This window comes from Phyllobates terribilis, unplaced genomic scaffold (assembly GCF_046119375.1).
Source record: "Phyllobates terribilis strain yellow unplaced genomic scaffold, ASM4611937v1 Scaffold_5__5_contigs__length_657084704, whole genome shotgun sequence".
In the NCBI taxonomy this organism is placed as follows: domain Eukaryota; kingdom Metazoa; phylum Chordata; class Amphibia; order Anura; family Dendrobatidae; genus Phyllobates; species Phyllobates terribilis.
Genome location: NW_027362765.1, coordinates 227,600,360 through 227,619,641, shown reverse-complemented (window position 1 = coordinate 227,619,641; position 19,282 = coordinate 227,600,360). Strand labels below are relative to the sequence as shown.

Genomic DNA, 19,282 nt, shown 5'->3' with positions numbered 1-19,282 from the left:
GAGTAAAGACTAATTGTAATTGCAGTCCTTTTCAGGACTAAGTTACATCAGTTCCTATCAGTTTTTGCCAGGCAGGTCTGTGCCAGTGCTGAGTAAGTTTTTTTCACAGCATTTGGCTAAATCTAGCAAAGCAAATCCTTTTTGGCCTATTGCAGAGTGTGTTAGTCAGTGGAGTAGCCTATCTGTGCTGCAAGCTACACCACCTGTGTATAGAATACCAATTTTTTTACTGCACCTAGTGAAGTAAAACCTTTTGAGCACAGCATCATTCTATTAGTCCATCTATACTAACCTCCACCAGGTTGCAAATTCAATATAATATTTTTCTGCATCTAGCTCTGAAAAAATATTTCAGCTTGTAGCAGTGTGAGGGACTTGTTCTATTAGTCCATCTATACTGACCTCCATCAGGTTGCAAATTCAATATCATTTTTATCTGCATCTAACCCAGCCAATACTTTTGGCCTAATACCACAGTTTGGCCACTCAGCTCTGCTCGGTTCCCATCCATTGTTTTTTTGTGCAAACAACTCCAGAGTTGTGAATTAGTTAACCACCAAAATGAGTGGAAAAAGGCCTGCTGCTGGTGGAAAGGGGAATAGGCATGTTGGGAAGGGAAAAAAAGGTTGTGTCCGTGGGGTAGGTGTTAAAGCAACAGTAACATCTGCAGAACAAAGACCATCTTTCAGCCAAACGAAAATGTCTACTTCTTTTAGCGGACAATGTGATAAGATCCCTTTCTTACGGCCACGCCAATCGCTACAAATTCCAGATGAGGCACAAAAACAGCAGGTGCTTCAACGGATATCAAGTGGTCCTTTAAGTGGGCTCTCCTCCACATCAACATCACAAATACTCCAGACCTCACTTCCTTTCTCACAGCTCCAAAATCTCCAGCTGCCCGTCTGAGTATGGGGTAGAACAGATGGTTGAGTCTGCAGAGCTGTTTACTCATACTATAGCCTGGGAATCAGAGGTCAGCTCCAGAGCTTCTGTGAATCCAGACGAGGAAATGATCTGCACTGATGCCCAGAATCTTTACGAGTCGGATCCAGGACCAGACACAGAAGGTTCTGACCATAATGTAGACCCTCATTCCCAAACTGTAACTCCTGTTGGTGGAGACAATGAGGAAGACGATGATGAGACTCAAATACCTGATTGGAGCGACAACTTTAGTTTTTTGTCAGGGCAGGAACAGGTTGGCTCTGAGGACGACGGGTGTGATAACGCACAGGGTGATAATGAGGTTGGAGATCCCACTTACTGTCAACCCACAGTCAGCCAAGAGATGAGGTCAGCAGAGGAGGTGGAGGAGAATGCTAGTGACGACGAGGTCAGGTTGCGCCTTCCTGGACAGAAACGTAGTACTGGAAGCACGTCAACAACTGCATCCTCAAACACAACTCTGCCTCTCACCACAAGTCGTGGTGGCTCTTCAAGTCGCATGGGTGCTAAGCCTTGCATAGCCTGGGCATTTTTTCAGATCGATAAAGATGACCCAACTCGTGTTATCTGTAACATTTGTCAGCAAAAGCTAAGTAGAGGCCAAAAAAATACATAGTTTGAGTACTTCATGCATGAACCGGCACATGGACATGAAGCATAAGTTGCAGTGGGAAGCTCACTGTGCTACAATGCGGCCTAGCCAGCCGGGCCAACCACCGTCTGCCACCTCTTGTGGATCCGCGGCCTCTTCATCCTCTGACTGGGGGGACAGCAGTCACACCTGTTTTGGGACGAAGACCTGCCACCTCTTTACCCGCAACAGCCAGCGTGATTGGCAGGTCATCATTTTCTTTGGAGGTGGTAACACCAGCTGGTGTTGAGCGCTGTCCGACATCGATAGCACCACTTTTGGATCAAGGCAACCTAACATGTCTGCCTGCATCTTCCTCACAGACCGGCAGTTTGCCGGGGACAACCTTATCAACCCCGTCTATGCACAGCAGCCAGCCCTCGGTCCCTCAGATGTGGACAAGTAAAAGACCATTTCCTCCTAGCCATGAGAAAGCTAAGAGGTTGAATTTCACCATCTGCAAGCTCTTGGCTACAGAAATGCTGCCTTTCCGCCTGGTGGACACAGAGGATTTTCGAGACCTTATGTCCGTCGCAGTGCCCCAGTACCAGATGCCCAGTCGGCACTACTTCTCAAAGAAAGGTGTGCCTGCGCTCCACCAGCATCACCGCTTCTTTGAGAAACTCTGTGTGTGACAGGGTGCATTTCACCACAGACACTTGGACGAGTAGGCATGGACAGGGGCATTACATGTCGCTGACTGGGTACTGGGTAACTATGGTGACAGCAGGACAAGGGGCTGCTGTCCAAGTCTTGCCGCCCCCACGAGTTGTGCGTCAATCCTCTTTATCTCAAAGTTCCTCCACTGCTTCTGCCTCCTCAACCTCCTCTCGGTCCACCACCTGCACCCAAAGCCTGTCTGGTCATGCCACAAGCTTTCTAACTGCGCAGAAGGGATCCTGCACACCTCCTTACTATGCTGGCAGTAGGACTCAACGTCATCAGGCGGTTTTTACTTTAAAATGTCTGGGAAATGTGAGTCACACAGCTGAGGAGTTGTGGTCAGCTCTGGAGAACCAATTTCATGAATGGGTGTCTCCACTGGACCTGAAACCAGGGAAGGCCATGTGCGACAATGCTGCAAACCTGGGTGCGGCCCTTCGCCGGGGCAATGTCACACACGTGCCTTGTATGGCTCACGTGTTGAACCTGGTTGTCCAGAAATTTTTAGCCCACTATCCCGGACTAGATGGCCTTCTGCAGAGGGCACGGTCGCTGTGTGCTCATTTCTGCCGTTCGCATCCCGCAACTCAGCGACTTACATCTCTACAGAAGTCGTTGGGCCTGCCACTTCACCGGCTAAAATGCGATGTGCCTACCCGGTGGAATTAGTCGCTGCAACATGTGCAGAGTTGGTGGCAGCACCGACAAGCCCTGGTGCAATACGTTCTGACGTATAGCCTGGGCCAACGAGATGCAGAGGTGGGGCAAATCACGCTGGAGGAGTGGTCTCAGATTAGGGACCTATGCACCCTTCTGCACAGTTTTGAAATGGCGACGAAGATGTTTAGTGCCGACGATGCCATTATCAGCATGACTATTCCGGTGATTTACATGCTGGAGCACATGTTAAACAGAATTCGGAGTCAGGTGGTGGCACAAGAGGAGGTGGAGGAAGTAAAGGAGGAGGAGTTGTATGCGGAAGGGCTAACATCTGCAAGGTCCAGACGGTTGGCAGCACCAAGGCGGCAGGCATGTGAGGGTGGGGGAGATGGTTTTCCCAGGGTGCATGGTAGCAGCCAAACTAGTGAGGAAGGTGCAGGAGCCCAGGAAGAAGTGGAGGACAAACTCATGGAAGACTCATCAGATGAGGGAGACCTTGATCACATTTCTGTTGTGCGAGGTTGGGGGGAGAGGACAGAGGAAGGAAGCATGATTGTTACCTCGCCACCAACACAACAGGGACTTGGTGCTCCTGGATGCGCAACACACATGAGTGCCTTCTTGCTGTACTACCTGCAACATGACCCTCGAATTGTGAGAATTAGAAATAATCCTGACTACTGGGTTGCCACACTGTTAGATCCCCGGTACAAAAGTAAATTTGCAGAAATTATTCCTGCCATAGAAAGGGATGCACGCATGCAGGAGTATCAGCAGAGACTGTTGCAGAATCTTACATGTGCTTTTCCACAAAACACCAGTGGTTCACGTAGTGAATCTTACAGTTCTAACTTGCCAACCGTGGTCAGTATGGAGTTGTTCAATAAAGGGCCCCAAATTAAGATAACATAGACGGGAGAGGTCTCTATGAATAGGAATTCCTAAGTATTTGATACCCTGTGAGGGCCAGGCAAAGGGAAAGTTGGACTGGATGGAATCCTGTATGGATTTGGGGAGGGAGACATCGAGGGCCTCAGACTTCGCTGCATTGATTTTAAAATTTGACCATGTAACAAAGTGATCTATTTCAGCCTTAACAGCAGGGATGGATATATGTGATTGAGTGATATATACTAGGACATCATCAGCAAATAGAGAGCACTTGTACTCGGTGCCTCCCACTTCAATCCACCTAATATTGGGGTTATGGCAAATTGATGAGAGCAGGTGCTCCGTCATTAGGATGTATAAGAGAGGGGACAGAGGACATCCCTGCCTTGTCCCATTGGTGATTATGAAAGGTGATGAAAATGTTCTGACGCGCCCCCTGGGCCTTGGGACACCCGGAGCCGGACCCTTTTTGGTGGATGCTAGTGGTTGTAGTCTCCGTGGCGGCGACCCGGTTCCGTGGCTCAGGGCGGTCAAACCAGTGGCGGAACTATTTATGTGGTTTTGATGTTTAAATGTCCGACTACGCCACCCGTGGATTGCGGTCAGAGTGAACCGTCGCTGCAGGGCAGACCGCTGAGGCTGGTGTTGTGAGTGCAGCAGAGTGTAGTATAACTCCCCACGGGAGGAGTATAGCCTCAGGGCAGTGTATGCGGAGGATGGGGGTGATGGTGCAGGGCAGCAGCAGTAACGACACGGAGTCAGTGATGCAGTCCAGGGCCTTTACTAACAGTTCTTATTATCCAGACCACTTCTGCAGGTAACGGCTGCCCACGTCGTACTGTGCTCACCAGGTGAGGGGCTCAGACAACTCCCAGATACCTTTGGAGCGCTTCACAGGACCCCCTTTGTGTGTCCTTTGTCTGGCCTTTCTTACCAACGCTTCTGTCCGGCTGCCTCGGGCCTCCTCTTGGTAAACTTGGCGCCAGTTTCCCTGACCCTATGTGGTGCCTTCCTAGTGGGTGTAGCGAGGGGCTGCGCCACAAAATGTCACAGCCTCCAGTTTCTAGCTGAGGGTCGTTTCCCACTTCCACTAGTTTCGGGGACCAGTCTCCCCCTTTGGCCTGACCCCTCGACTTAGGTAGATTCGGTGCGTGCGGTGGCGACTTGCCCGTCCGCACCCCTCGGATCCCTTCGTTCCTGGAGCCTTCTCCGCTCCTCTTTCTTCCTTCTCCCTCTTCCAGGCCAGGGCCTCTGTTACTAGGCCCGCCTCCGGAGCAGAGCTCATGCAGAGCCCCTGCTCCCTGTCACTTCTGCTGAGACTTCTCTGCACTGAACTAAGATGGTGCCCACCTTTTATACTCCCTTCTCAATGCACCCAGGAACTGCTTCCTCCCTGCTCCTGCACTACAGAGTTCCCCTTCCTCAGTGTTCCCTCCCCCCACTCCAGCCAGGGACAGGGACTGTCGTGCCCATCTCAGGGGCATATTGGTCGCCCTGCCCCACGGCAATGTGGTGTAATGCATGCAGGTGTCGGGGTCCTGATCCACACTCCATCCTTACCTGAGAGTGAGATATCACACCTCTGGGTGAGGTGCAATACCTCTGTAGCAACCGAGCCCTCGGAGTGCTACAGTTCCATTTATCTTCAGCCTAGGTGACGTATTGCGATACAGGGCTGTGATTTTGGCTATAAAAGGGTCCCCTAGACCCCTACCCCAAGGTTTTTAAGAGAATAATATATGGCGTGCCAGGAGACTATGGAATGCTTTCTCAGCATCCAACGAGAGTATCTAATTACAAATTTTTAACTGCATCTAGCCCGGGAAATATTTTGTGCCTAGTAGCAGTGTCTGCTAGTCAGCGGATTATCCCAGCTGTTAAGCAAGCTACACCACCTGTAGTTTGGACACTTAATTTTTTTCAAAGGAAATGGTCCGGGCCCCCGGGATACTCAGTGAAGAGCATCAGGAGGCACCCCAAGGCGTAGGTGCTGGGACTGGTGGTAGGACGCCTTGCGGTGGACCGCCGAGCTCGATCCTTATAAAAGGTTTTTAACTGCAGCAGCTTTAGTGGACGCTACTGGAGCTGTAATTACGTGGCTGCTGGCATGAGACTTGCCCTCCAATAGATCCTTGTAAAAGGATTTAAAGTGTATTCATTCAAATTAGAGAGACAATTTAAATTAAAAAGCTTAGACCTGCCTCCACCACAGGGGAACTCGCTCGACCCACCAGCGGACAGGCACCAGAATTGGGAGAGGGGGGCTGGCCGTCAGGGTCCACCACGGCTCTGGCACAAACCCGGCGACACGGAGGTGGCACGGGCAGGAACGGACTGGCCGTGTCGGCTTCTCACTTTTTGGATTTTAGAAGGGCATGACATGCCTATATCTGTGTCTCCCCCTCCTTTTACTCCTCCACCTCTTTTCTTTTTGCATGACTATATGTACTTGTCACTTTTCCATGTGTTAGTTATGTCTTCTGAGCAGTTTGTCAACTTTTGGACACCTCAGAAGGTGTTTTCTATGTGTTTCTATGTGTTTTTGTTTGCCTGCCATTGGTTTTAACGGTGTTCGGCGAACCGAACTCGAACACTACGGGGGTGGCTCAACACTACTCATCATGCTCCGCCTGCAATGCTTCCTCTTTAAATTGTGAGCAGCGAGTGTTTCAGTAGACAGAAGCAGGGTGGTGACGCTAATTATGGAGTCAGCGCCGCTCACCATCTTGGGGGGGTCCTCAAAGTTTTGGAGGACAGCACTGATGTCAGAAAGCCATGCCCACTCATTAGCTCTTATGTGCGAAGGCTGACCTGAATACCAACGGGCGTGTTGAAGCTGGTAGTCAACAACTGCCCTCAGCTGCTCACAAATCCTTCCCAATATATACAACGTTGAGTTCCAACACGTGGTGACATCGCACACCAGTTGGTGAGCTGGAAGCTGCAAGCATTGCTGAAGTACGGCGAGGGCGGCGGAAGCTGTAGCTGACTTTCTGAAATGGGCACACACGCAGCGTACTTTGATAAGCAGCTCAGACAGATCTGGGTAGGTTTTGAGAAAGCGCTGGACCACTAGATTGAGCACATGGGCCAGGCAAGGTACGTGTGCCAGGTTGCCAAGCTTCAGAGCCACCACCAGATTCCGGCCATTGTCACACACGACCGTACCTGGCTGTAGGTTCAGCGGTGACAGACACAGATCTGCCTGCTCTGTTACAACTCTGCAACGATGTGCAGTTTGTCACCTAAGCATATTAGCTTCAGCACAACCTGTTGCCGCTTGGAAGAGGCAGTGCTTCAAGCTTCCAACTGATGTGGTCATTTCGGAGATGGTGGCTGAAAAAGAGGAGAAGGAGGTGCAGGAGCTGTAGAATGTGGGGGCAACCCTGATTGACAATGGGTCCGCAATCCTTGGCATCGGGAGGACGTGTTTCATCCCAGGTTTCAACTGGGTCCCGGCTTCCACAATATTAACCCAGTGTGCTGTCAGTGAGATGCACTGTTCCTGGCCACAAGCACTTGTCCACGTTTCTGTGGTTAGGTGGACCTTTCCAGTAACTGCATTGTTGAGGGCATGGGTAATGTTCTCGGACATGTGCTTGTCTAAGGCGGGAACTGCACACAGAGAAATAGTAGTGGCTGGGGACCGAGTACCGAGGGACAGCCACTGCCATGAGGTTGCGGAAAGCTTGCGTCACCACGAGCCTAAAAGGCAACATTTCCAGTGCAAGCAGTTGAGAAATGTGGCAGTTTAGTATTGTGGACTATGGGTGGTTGGCTGCATATTTGCCCTTGCGTTCAAAGGACTTGGGTAGGGACAACTGAACGTGGCACTGGGACAAAGAAGTGGACGTGTTTGCTGACGGTGATGGTATCAAGTGTGCAACAACAGGTGCAGGGTGGGAGGCATCTTTGCCTGCATCATGGACAGAGGCTTGGCGTGCACGTACAAGGGAAGAGGTAGTGGTGTCAACTGCAGACACTGTTTCTAGACCCTGGTGTTCGGCCCAACTAGTCGGGTGCTTTGCTGTCATGTGCCTGAGCATGCTGGTGGTGGTCAGGCTGGTAGTTTTGCTGCCCCTGCTGATGATGGCATAGCAGATGTTGCAAATACTCTTTTTTGGGTTAATTGGACAGTCTTTAAAAAAGAGCCAGATTCGGGAAGACCTAGCAGTTGGATTGGCTACTTCCCTTGTATTGGTGTTTCAGAGAACAGTTTCCCACCTTGTGTCTGTGGCCACCACACTGCTTTTTCCTCCTGTTGTGGTGCTACGCCTCCCTCTCTCCCTCTGCGCTGCTGTCCTCGCTATGCATGTCATCTTGCCAGGTTGGGTCAGTGACTTTATCGCCCACCACCTCATCTTCCACGTATGGACCCTCGGCCTCCTCCTGACTTGCTGGCAATTGTGTCTCATCATAATCATCATCCTCTTGCAACTGTAATTGCACTTTCCCACTGTCACCTTCGTGTGACCGTGGCTCCTTAAATATTTGGGCATCGCTACATGCGGTCTTTTGCCCCGCTTGAAGCAGACCGAGGGAGAGGCCAGAATCTATAAATGGAAAAGTGAACAGCTCTTCGGAGTGTCCAAGTGTGGGATCAGTTGTCTCCGGGCACTCGGCATTGTGGAAGGAAGGAGGATCAGGGTGAGGAATATGCAGTCCAGACTCACAGCTACTGAGAGTTGACAGTGTGGAAGACAGGGTGGTGGTGGTGGTGGTGGCGGCGGCTATCACCTATCCAACCAACAACCTTTTGACACTGCTCTTGGTTCAATAGTGGTGTGCTGCTTTCTCCTAGGAATTGGGACAGGAAGGTCAGGCAGGAAGATGTGGGTGTTTGTTGTGGCACAATTTCAGCTTGCCCATGGTCTCGGCCTCTGCATGCACCATCACCATCACGTCCAGTTCCCCGTCCCTTGCTCATTTTAAATGGAGGACATTATCTTCCATGCTCACTACAAATGGCTGAATTTGGAGCGAAGTTATATGTAATTCGTGTGATAGAGAAACCACAGTTTTAAATACCTGGCCTGTAGGTAACTATTTTGAACAGCAAACCGGTGCCAAAAACTTTGCTAACACACTGAAAAAAAATCTGAATGGAGGCCAAAAATGGCAGTATTTTCAGTTCAATTATATGTGATCCGTGTGACAGAGAAACCAGTTTTAAATAGCTGGATTTTTAGCACTGTAATATGGAAAGCACCTGGCTGTATTCTGCAGTACCAACAAGCAAATGGCGCAGAAAAACGGTGCACTCTGGATTGCTTTTTAAGCTAATAATGAGGATTAAGATTAAAAAAAAAAATTATTCCTGGCCCCCAAGACCTGGGCCTTTGTATAGAAATATCTAACAGCAGCAGAAGGCAGAACTGGATTGGAGCCTCTTGTGCTATATGCACTGCAGTCTTCTATATACACTGCCTGCCTGATATCTCTGCAGATGGATTAGTCCTCAGAAGGACTGTTTGTTGAGATGGATATGTGTAATGTACTTGTTGTTTTCTCTCTTCACTACCTAATACACAACCAAATCTGTCCCTAGCTCAGCAGCACCTCTACCTACAATGCCTGATTGCGGAGTAGACTGACGAGCACAGTGGCGCCAGGTCTGATATAGACCTGATGACGCTGTGCGGCCAGCAAATCACTGTAATGCCACAACCAACAAGGCTGCGGCATTACAGTGAGTGGCTGGCAATCCCTGCATGTTGATTGGCGCTCTAAAGAGCAGGGAGGGTACCCGAGCATCCGCCTGAGCATCTCGCAAGTACTCGGCGATCTCAGAGTATCTAGAATACTGAGATGCTCGGGCGGGTACCGAGTACTTGCGAGTATGCTTGCTCATCACTAATGACTACCCTTTCCAGCTTGATCCATTTTAGATTTAGCTATATAAATTATTAGCACCTTTCTCTCCAACCAGACCTGATAAGATTCTAAAGCTTCTGTACCATTCCTACCGCTTGGCAACAATTCACCTAAACACAGGGACCCGAAAAACATTAGGACTGCTGCTGTAGAAATAAAATTGCTTCAAAATTATCATAACAGCATTCAAATGAAACAGCGTATAGATTGTTTAACATCTCTGGGGAAATAAGGTATCTTCCATCACAAACAAAGTGCTTCTTTTTGTATCCCTTCAAAACCTGTTTAATTAAAAAAAATAATTAAAAAAATAATTAATTGGACGTTGTCCAAGAATTTTCATAAAAAAGGATACACGGCTAAATTTTTTGATACAGTTGAGTATGCAAGCCCTCTATCAATAATTGATAATACAAACATTAAAGTGGTCGGCTCAGAACTCTTGCCTGCTTCTAAGTTCCTGGTACTACAAAATTTGGACCATAAATCCCAAGCCACCAGGTAAACATTCCAGGTTGAACCTGCTATTGACTGCTATGACAGATCCATTATTACAACCAAATTATTCCCCATAGACAATCTGGACAATCGTCTCGGTGGCGCCCCTGAGGGTTCAGTCGCCACAGGGGTACTGCACCTCAGATGAAGTGTGGTATCTCCTCTCCCAGGTAAGGATGGAGCATCTCTCAGGACCCCACTTCACCATTCAACACTACACCACTCCTCTCCTGTAGGGGGCCTAAATGCACCAGGGTGCTGCCCCGGCCCGGGATAGAGGAGATGGGGGGAACCATGTAGTGGGTGAGGGTGGAGGACACACTTTTAAGCAACACATAATTCATATATAATCAATGGCCATCTTAAGTTCAAGGTCTTTGATTGTGATCTTCAGCGCTTGTGACCTTTGTCTTTGATGGTGGTCTACGTCTCTGATTGAAAATACACGGTCCTCGTTCTCTGGCCTTGAGACGAAGAGCGGGTCAGAGTTAACCACTGTCTCTACCCGGTCAAGGTCCCTACCCAAGAAGGCTTGGAGGGGAGAAGAGGAGATTGGGATCCTTTTGCCCTGTGGAGCCTGGGGGATATGGACGGAGCGGCCTACGCCACCTGTATTCTTTATTCTGGCATAGTCAGAGGGACTCCTGCTGCAAGAGGGGTGACCGGCCCCCGATATCTGACTTTGTTACTTCACGTCTCAGTTGGAAAAGCCCGGAGGCTTAGTGGATCCCGGGGGGGGGGGGGGGGATACGGACGGAGCGGCCTACGCCACCTGTATCGCTCTACCTGCGTTTATCCAGTGAGACCCAGCCTTACTCTACGTTCACACCACACATACAGTCAAGAGAAGGCTTAGTGGGAGAACTTACCAAGGAGAGGAACACACACCAGAGGGGTTTCAACAGGTGCTCCTGATCTACCTGGGAAGTGCTGAACCCCCTTCCCGGTGGCCGCAGTACGCCGTGAGGAGCAGAGGGAAGCTTTGCGGCTAAAGTTCATCTGAATGTGAGTAAAAGCCCTGGATGACTTCACACCCCGCTTCAGCCTGTTATTTCCTGCGCGGCACTGCACCCACCGTTCCTCCTCACACTGCCCTGAGGCCTGCTCCGCCTGCGGGGAGCCGTTCCATCTTAGCTGCCTGTAACACCAGCCTCAGTGGACTGAAGCAGCGCTGGTGCTCATCACCGGAAACCGTAGGTGGCGTAGTCGAAAAATACCACTCTTACTTGAATGCCCATTAAAATCCCCTTTCATGTGACCGCCCTGGGCATGGACCGGGTCCGGGCCACGACTGCATCCCCCCTGACACCTACACTGACCCGGCTCCGAGTAACCCCATTCACTCTGGGAGGGCGTCACATCTCCATTTCGCCGAGCGCAGGGAACGAGATTGAAGAAATTCCTGAACTGAAAATGAGAGTGTGATTCAGCAACTGAACTGCATTTCTCATTAACCAGTACCGCTTTCAACGAAATGTTCCATTTTAAACATAACACCAAATGCCTAAGCAACTTAATCACCAACTTACATTTACTTGACAAACAATTTAAAACTAAAACAGCACCATTCTTGCTAGATTTAAGAAGAATATTCCTAGTTGCTAACTGCTTACCCCAAATGACTACCACAACTACAATGGGAAAAAGTTCCAGCAAAACTCCATTATTTAACACACCGTTTTTTAACCTAGACAGATGCCACCTGTCCGCACACCATTTCCCATTCCAAAAAATGCCGAAACCTATGGAAGGAGTTACATCCATAGATATATTCAACTCCTCTTCTGTGATAATAGGAGCATGCCATAGTGCTTGTCCATTAAACAACCGCAAAAATTCTAGCCAGACTTCTAGGTCCTCTTTTATATCCTTGGTTATGCATACATGAAAGCATGGATTTTTGATCCCCGCATTGGGCGCAGCCAAGCATCTACAAAAAACCCTGCCCATTGGCATTATTCTAGACACAAAAGCCAACAAACCCAGCAATGACATCTTTTACAGTTGCTTTTCTCCTACTTTTCAAAGCTAACAAAGCCTTTTTATATTTATCTATCTTAGCTACCAGTAGGAGAAACACACCCTTACCTGTATCTATGACTATACCTAAATATTCTATACAACTATCAGGATAAACAGTTTTTCTTTAGCTAACGGGATACCAAACTCTCTACAAATCAACTGAAAAGTAGACAGCAGCTCATTACAGACATCAGAATCACACAGACCTACAAAAAGAAAGTCATCCAAGTAATGCACTATTCCGCCTACCCATTCAAACAAATGCCTCAAAATAAAAACAAGATACCGAACAGCCCATAGGCAGGCATTTGTCAACATAAAAAAAAATCAAACTGAAAAACCCAGCAAATTAAACCCATTCGGATGAATTAGCAACTGTCTAAATGCTGATTCTATATCGGCTTTAGCCATGAAGGCCCCAGGCTCGAACCCTTTAACTATTTCTGCTGCTGTATCAAAACAAGTATAAGTAACAGATATTATGCTATTGTCAATACTATCGTTTCAAGATAAACCATATAAATAAGATAGATGATGAATTAAACAAAATTAATTTGGCTCCTTCTTTGGAACAACCCCCAGTGGTGAAAGGCAAAAATTTACAAAAGGTTACTCCTTAAAAGGGGCCTGCCTTCTAATATTTATTTTTTTAATTTTCGCTCTACTCCCTCTCGGTGTACGTCCACAGACTTCAAATTATTTACCCATATGCATCCTTCCCAAGAAAATTGGGGGATAGAAAATCCATCTGAAAAACCATCAGTTATTAATTTGGCTGTCCTGCGGTCTGGGCACCGCTCTAACCATGGGCGCATTTTCTCCAGTTTTACCAGAGTCAATGTCCTTGTTAAAGTATTCCTTTGTATAAGGTTGGCTTGTCAGACTCGCTTTTTTGAGGGATGGGTACACAGACAACTTCTGCCTAAAATTTTCATCATAAAAATACCAGTTCAAACTACTAAGGTTTTTATATGCTTCTAAGACTATCTCAACTTGCTGAAAAAGACCAGAACATTTACTAGGAAATATCTCACCCATAACACTGGGGTATATACAAAAGGCTTGCACCCAGCTGTTAAAAGACATAGCTATAGACCTACGTCTGTCTTCATCTTTCTCCAGCCTTGCTAAAAATTCCTCAGAGGCTGGTAGCAAAGACAAGATAGCAATATACTCATTACGCCAAATTTTTTCCTTAATTGTTATGGGCAAGTGATATCCCAGTGGTGAGACATACTAGAGCTTCCTTATAACAATCATCACCCGCACCTTTAACCCCTGACCCCATCGGGGTTACTATGGATTCTTGCTCCCCCCTCTCGGCCCCCAGGCCATTATCTAGGTTTCTCCATACTTCGGCTACACCTGGGGCTCTGGAGGACTGACTAGCTGACATAGAACGTTCGAGTATATAATGTACATCAGGAGGGCTATACTCACCGCCCTCAGGTGATTGGTCCTGAGTCTCATCCCGCGAGTTCTCAAGATTGAGGAATGGCAGCCTCAGAACCAACAATGGCTCCCTCCAGCCGGTGGTGAACTGAGGCCAGCCTGGTCCTTACAAGTGGAGTGATAGCCACGGCACCCCTGCATCCTCGCCATCTTCCAGAGGTCCCGGATGCATGTACAGTGGATGGAGAATACAGGACTCTTCTCCTCTTGTTCCTGGAGCCAGTGCACATGCCCTTGCCACCGGATGATGTCATCGCGACTTCCGGCTCAGTTGCTGTGACACGCTCCTCCTGCACTCTGGTCACTTGGCACTTGGCCTGGGCACATCATCTGGTGCTCCATTCAGGCAACATTGGAGACATGCGATGGCACCTTTTTCCCCCCATTCTTTCACAGAGCTCATCCAGCGGGGAATCCATATCTTCACAGCACTTTCCGATCATCTTCGTCAAGGAATGACAGAATCCCTCAGCACTGCCATCTTTAATATCCCCCCACTTCTCCATATTTACTAATAACATGCCCTTTCAGCAGGCATCGCAGGGGGAGAAACACAATCTTCCCCTGCGACGCATCGCCAAATGCCTGGAGGCTCCAGCCAGTCCCAAACCTCCTCCTCACTGAGCAAATAGCGGGAACACTTTGGCGGGAAGCTATTCCCGTCATTTAACCCCTTCAAGAGAGAAACACAATGCAAAATAATGCCATGTATTCCCCTCCTAAAGGTCCAAATCTACCATTAAAGTACATATAAAAATAAACAAGTTTGTTATTGCAGTATTTTTTCTGACTGGAGAAACATATAGCCAGGTCAGTTTTACCACACAATCAACACTTAAAAGAGAGCCCAAAAAAGAATGGCAGAATTGCTTTTTTTCTCTCACAATTTTACTGTTCTTGGAATATTTCTTACCATTTTTCAGTACAACATATGGTAAAAATGTCAAAACTACAACTCATGTAGCAAAAAAAGCAAATCTCATGGATACGACAATGGAAAAATTAAAACGTTATGGGTCTTGGAAGAAGGGGAGGAAAAAAACGAAATTTAGCAGCAGAGGGAAAGGGTTTATAATATTCCACAAGAGAAGTTTGGATATGTCACTTGTTAGTCAAACTTTGTGTTACAACTTTTTAATGTAAACATGGAATATCTTCAGTATGAATTTGACAGGGAAGTTTTCAGGGCCTTTAGACTACGTTCACACGTTGAGTATTTGGTGAGTTTTTTACCTCAGTATATGTAAACCAAAATCAGGAGTGGAACAATCAGAGGAAAAGTATAATAGAAACACGTCACCACTGGGTGATAAATCCAGAAGTGGTGACGTGCTTCTATTATACTTTCCCTCTGATTGTTCCACTCCTGGTTTTGGCTTATAAATACTGATGTAAAAAGCTCACCAAATAATCAACTTGTGAACATGGCTTTAATGTTTGGATAGGTCATCGGTATCTAAGGCCATGTGCACACGTAATTCTGAGTTATTAAACACATAAGACATAGCATAAAGTGACTACAAATAGTGTTTCTTGCTTTGGAGGACACAGTAAGTCCACGTATTATAACCCAGCTAATCCTGACAATTATGATATAAATCAAACAGTCCATTGTAACAATAATTGTCAACTGATCACGATCACACCTAACGCACACTCGACAGACAATACATGCTAAAAATACTCAGCGATCTGTCTATATTAATGCCCCAGCAATGTAGTAGATTGAGTACTACAACTCACCTCTACTCAGCACTCGTAATGAAGATCAGTGACAGGTGCATGATTCAGTCCTTTTATACTTTTTTTTTTTTTTTTTTACGGAAATAGTGTTCTTCTCATCCAGAGATTAAACTCACAGGATTATAAAATGTGTTTTCATCAGCAAGCAAGATACAATGAGATCTGTGAATAAGAAGTGTACAAAGGAAAGTGTCACCTAAAACTGATATACAGTAGTACAAGGATTACTGCCAGTTTGGTGAATGTGGTTAAGGGGACACTAAATGTACAAACATAAATAAACAAAAACATTAACCACAATGTATTGTATTGCATTGCCCCATTTCACATTCTTAAAGGGAATCTGTCAGCAGGTTTTGGCCACCTAATCTGAGAGCAGCATGGTGTAGTAGTAGTAGAAACCCTGATTCCAGCTTTGTGTCACTTACTGGGCAGCTTAGTGTAGTTTTAATAAAATCATTGTTTTAGCAGCAGAAGACTATCCTTAGAGGATTAGTAAACATGTTGCCATGTAGTCCTCTATATTCATGAGCAGTATATAACCCTCCCCCCACCACAGCAAGCATCCCAGTAAATGTCCCTTCACTGGAATCAGGGTCTCTGTCCTTACAATATGCTGCTCTCAGATTGGGTAGCAAAAACCTGGTGACAGATTCCCTTTAAGGATAAAGTTCTTCTATACATGACCCAAGAGGGATGTATTTTTTCCACCTCCATATGATACCTTCAGATCAGTCTTGAAGGTAGCCTAATACAGCAAGGACATGTTATTTCTGCCCCATTAGCTCTCCCTCTCCACACTCATTTGGCCCCCAGCTAAACTTCATGGAATAAAGACTCATTCAAAGGTCAATTATTTTCACATCTGAGAAAAATAGTCAGTATTTTTGATCAGAGTTTCATCAGATTTACATAAAACTGTCAGTTTCAGCAGCAGAAAATAATTACCCCATTAAAATGTAACTTTTAATAGATATAACTAAAATGATGCCCATACGGGCACACAGTGGGTGCTGTATGTAGCAAGATAGAACACGATATTTAAAGGTGACAGTGCTTAATCAAAAGGATCCTACAATTATTCATTCAAATATAGATGAAAAGTAGCTACTACAGGACAAAGGGTCAGGTCCTAAGATACCAACATGGCTAGTCCTGTTAAACAATTGTAGTGCATATAATATGGTTACTTGTCACCACAAAAAAAACAAATAACAAAATGGATCTGGAGTGTACATAAACAAATATATAATGTAGTATTAATAGACTCAAAATGCAGACACAATAACAGCAGGGGTATCATCATAGATCTCAATATTTCTAATGCTTGAATACCTTGGTTGGGCAAGTGAATAGAACCCACCCTGTTTGATAATTCAGGGGTGGTAGGCCAATGGCACCAATTTATATGAGTATAGTAGAAGGGGACATCTCCATCCCATATAACTTTCAAGTCCCCCAGCTGGGGTATGCGAGATAGTAACACAAAATGATCATAAAAGACCAAAACTTGATATCAGATATACTCCATTCCAGTAGTCAGAAAAATCAGGAAATGAGTCCGTTACTTATCTCACTGTTAAGGAATATCGCCTCTCCAGTATATATCCGGTTTTCTTGATGCGTTTCCCCCTAAGATTAGGGTTCATCAGGAGAAGATGGGACCCATGTGTGGTGCATCATGCTGATAATCTTGACTTCATCCGAGTTTGGTTATAGTTTCATCAATTCTTCTATCCGTTTTTCTTCTCAGTTCATGAAAAATAGACAGCACATGGTTGGCATCTGAGTGCTATCTGATTTTTTCATTGACCCAATTACTTGCATTGATGATGTTGATCCAAGACTCGGATTCAATATTGGACATTTTTCCACAATTTTGTACAGACCACTCGATCCAAGGATAAAATTGGACATGTGAACGGCCCCATAGATTATCATAGGTACGAGTGCTGTACACGAAAAACACCAATAGCACTCGTAAAGGAAAATATCTCACATTTAAACGAACCCTAAAGCCCCAGTCTCACATAGCGAGATCGCTAGCAAGATCGCTGCTGAGTCACGGTTTTGGTGACGCAACAGCGACCTCACCAGCGACGTCGCTATGTGTGACACTTTGCAACGATCAGGCCCCGGCTGTGAGGTCACTGATCGCTGCAGAATGTCCTGGACCATTTTTTGGTCGTTGCCCTCCCGCTGGTCAGCACACATCGCTGTGTGTGACCAGCGGTCAGGCTGGTAACCATGATAAACATCGGGTTACTAGGGGCACACGCGCACCTAGTAACCCGTTGTTTATCATGGTTACGAGCCTGCTAAAGTGAGCGGTAACCTCCCACTCACCGTAGCAGAGTGGTAACCATGATAAACAGTGGGTTACTAGAAGCGCGTGTGCCCCTAGTAACCCGATGTTTATCATGGTTACCAGCCTGCTCCTGCTTCAGCAGGCTGGTAACCAGAAGCAGGACATCGTGGAAAGATTCTTTCCACGATGTCGCTGCTCCCCTGATCGTTGGTGAGCCTGCCTGTTTGACAGCTCACCAGCGACCACATAGCGACGCAGCAACGATCCCTGACAGGTCGTATCGTTGTCGGGATCGCTGCATCGTCGCTAAGTGTGACGGGGCCTTTAGAGAGGAGAGTGTCTAGTTTTTATGAAATGCTCTGTTTCAAGAATTTGTAAAAAAAACTTCCAAATTAACCACATCAAAGCAGAGAGAAGCAATGTCAGTGACAACGTCAGGTTATATGGGCTGTTGTTGCAGCCAGAATAAAATATATGAGAAGTTTCCTTGAAGAAATGAGTTTTCAAGGCAGGCTTAGAACCATAAATGTTTATCTAACATTATGATGGAATAAGGCCTACAGGATGGCTCCAGGAGTTGGCAATTAAATGATGTATGGAAGCAAGATGAGAATAGCATATGCTCTGTGATGTGATAATATAATAAATCTAAAAACAAACTGTCAACCTCCCCATGTAATAGCAAGAGAACTTTAAAAAAAAAAAATTTACCACTTCCCGACAGCACGATTTTCCGTTTCCTCCACTTTTTCTAAAAGTCATAACTTTTTTATTTTTCTGTTGACATACCTGTATGAGGGATTGTTTTTTGAGGGACAAGTTGTACTTTTAATTGATACCATCCACTTTACAATGAGATGTACTGGAAAGCTGAAAGATATTTCTAAGGGTGGCAAAATTGCGATTAAAGCGCAATAGTTTTTTGAGGGTTTTTTTTTTTTTTTTTTTACAGTGGTCTTTATAAGGTTAAAATGACTAGACAGTATGAGTCTCCAGGTCAGTACGATTATGGCAATACCAAACAGACATTGTTTTATTTTATTTAAGTGGTGAAAAAAATAGCAAAATTCCTTAAATTTTTTTTGTTTGTGTCGGCATTTTTTGAGACTCGTAAGATTTTAATTTTTTGGTCAACCGAGCTAGGGGATTGTTTCTTCTGTCCTGAGTGGACTATTTTATTCATACCATCTTGGGGTAGTAACAACTGCCTTGCAGCTGCTGAAAGAAACTCAATCTTGGCATTTTGATTTATTTTCTCATTACAGCATTTATAGATTTATATATAAAATGTTTATTTTGATAGGTTGGACTTTTACAGTCACAGCAATACCACATATATGTAATATTTCTTTACTTTTAGTGATGTTATCATATTTTTAACAACATTGACAAAGGCAATTAACAGGTAAATAGTCGTGGGCAGAGCACCACTTAAGAGTTAGATAATGGCTGAATAACACAGTCATCATCTGCAGTCATCAGATGCGGGCACAGGAGCAGAGCCTGCATAAAAGAAATAGACTTGATATATAACATACCAGTCCGTCATATGTCGCTAAGGTGTTAAAGAGAAGAATTTGCTTTTTCAAGTG

The 19,282-nt window shown here is 46.1% G+C and overlaps 1 protein-coding gene across 2 annotated transcripts in view; it reads right to left on the bottom strand.

Moving 5' to 3' along the window:
* Positions 1–15,540, bottom strand: part of LOC141271071 (bactericidal permeability-increasing protein-like) — a 205,415-nt gene extending 189,875 nt beyond the window's left edge. For both annotated transcript variants that reach the window (XM_073681172.1, XM_073681173.1), the window contains exon 1: positions 15,383–15,540. The gene's annotated coding sequence lies outside the window, so the exon portion shown is untranslated. The remainder of the gene's footprint in view (positions 1–15,382) is intronic.
* Positions 15,541–19,282: the final 3,742 nt, after the last annotated feature.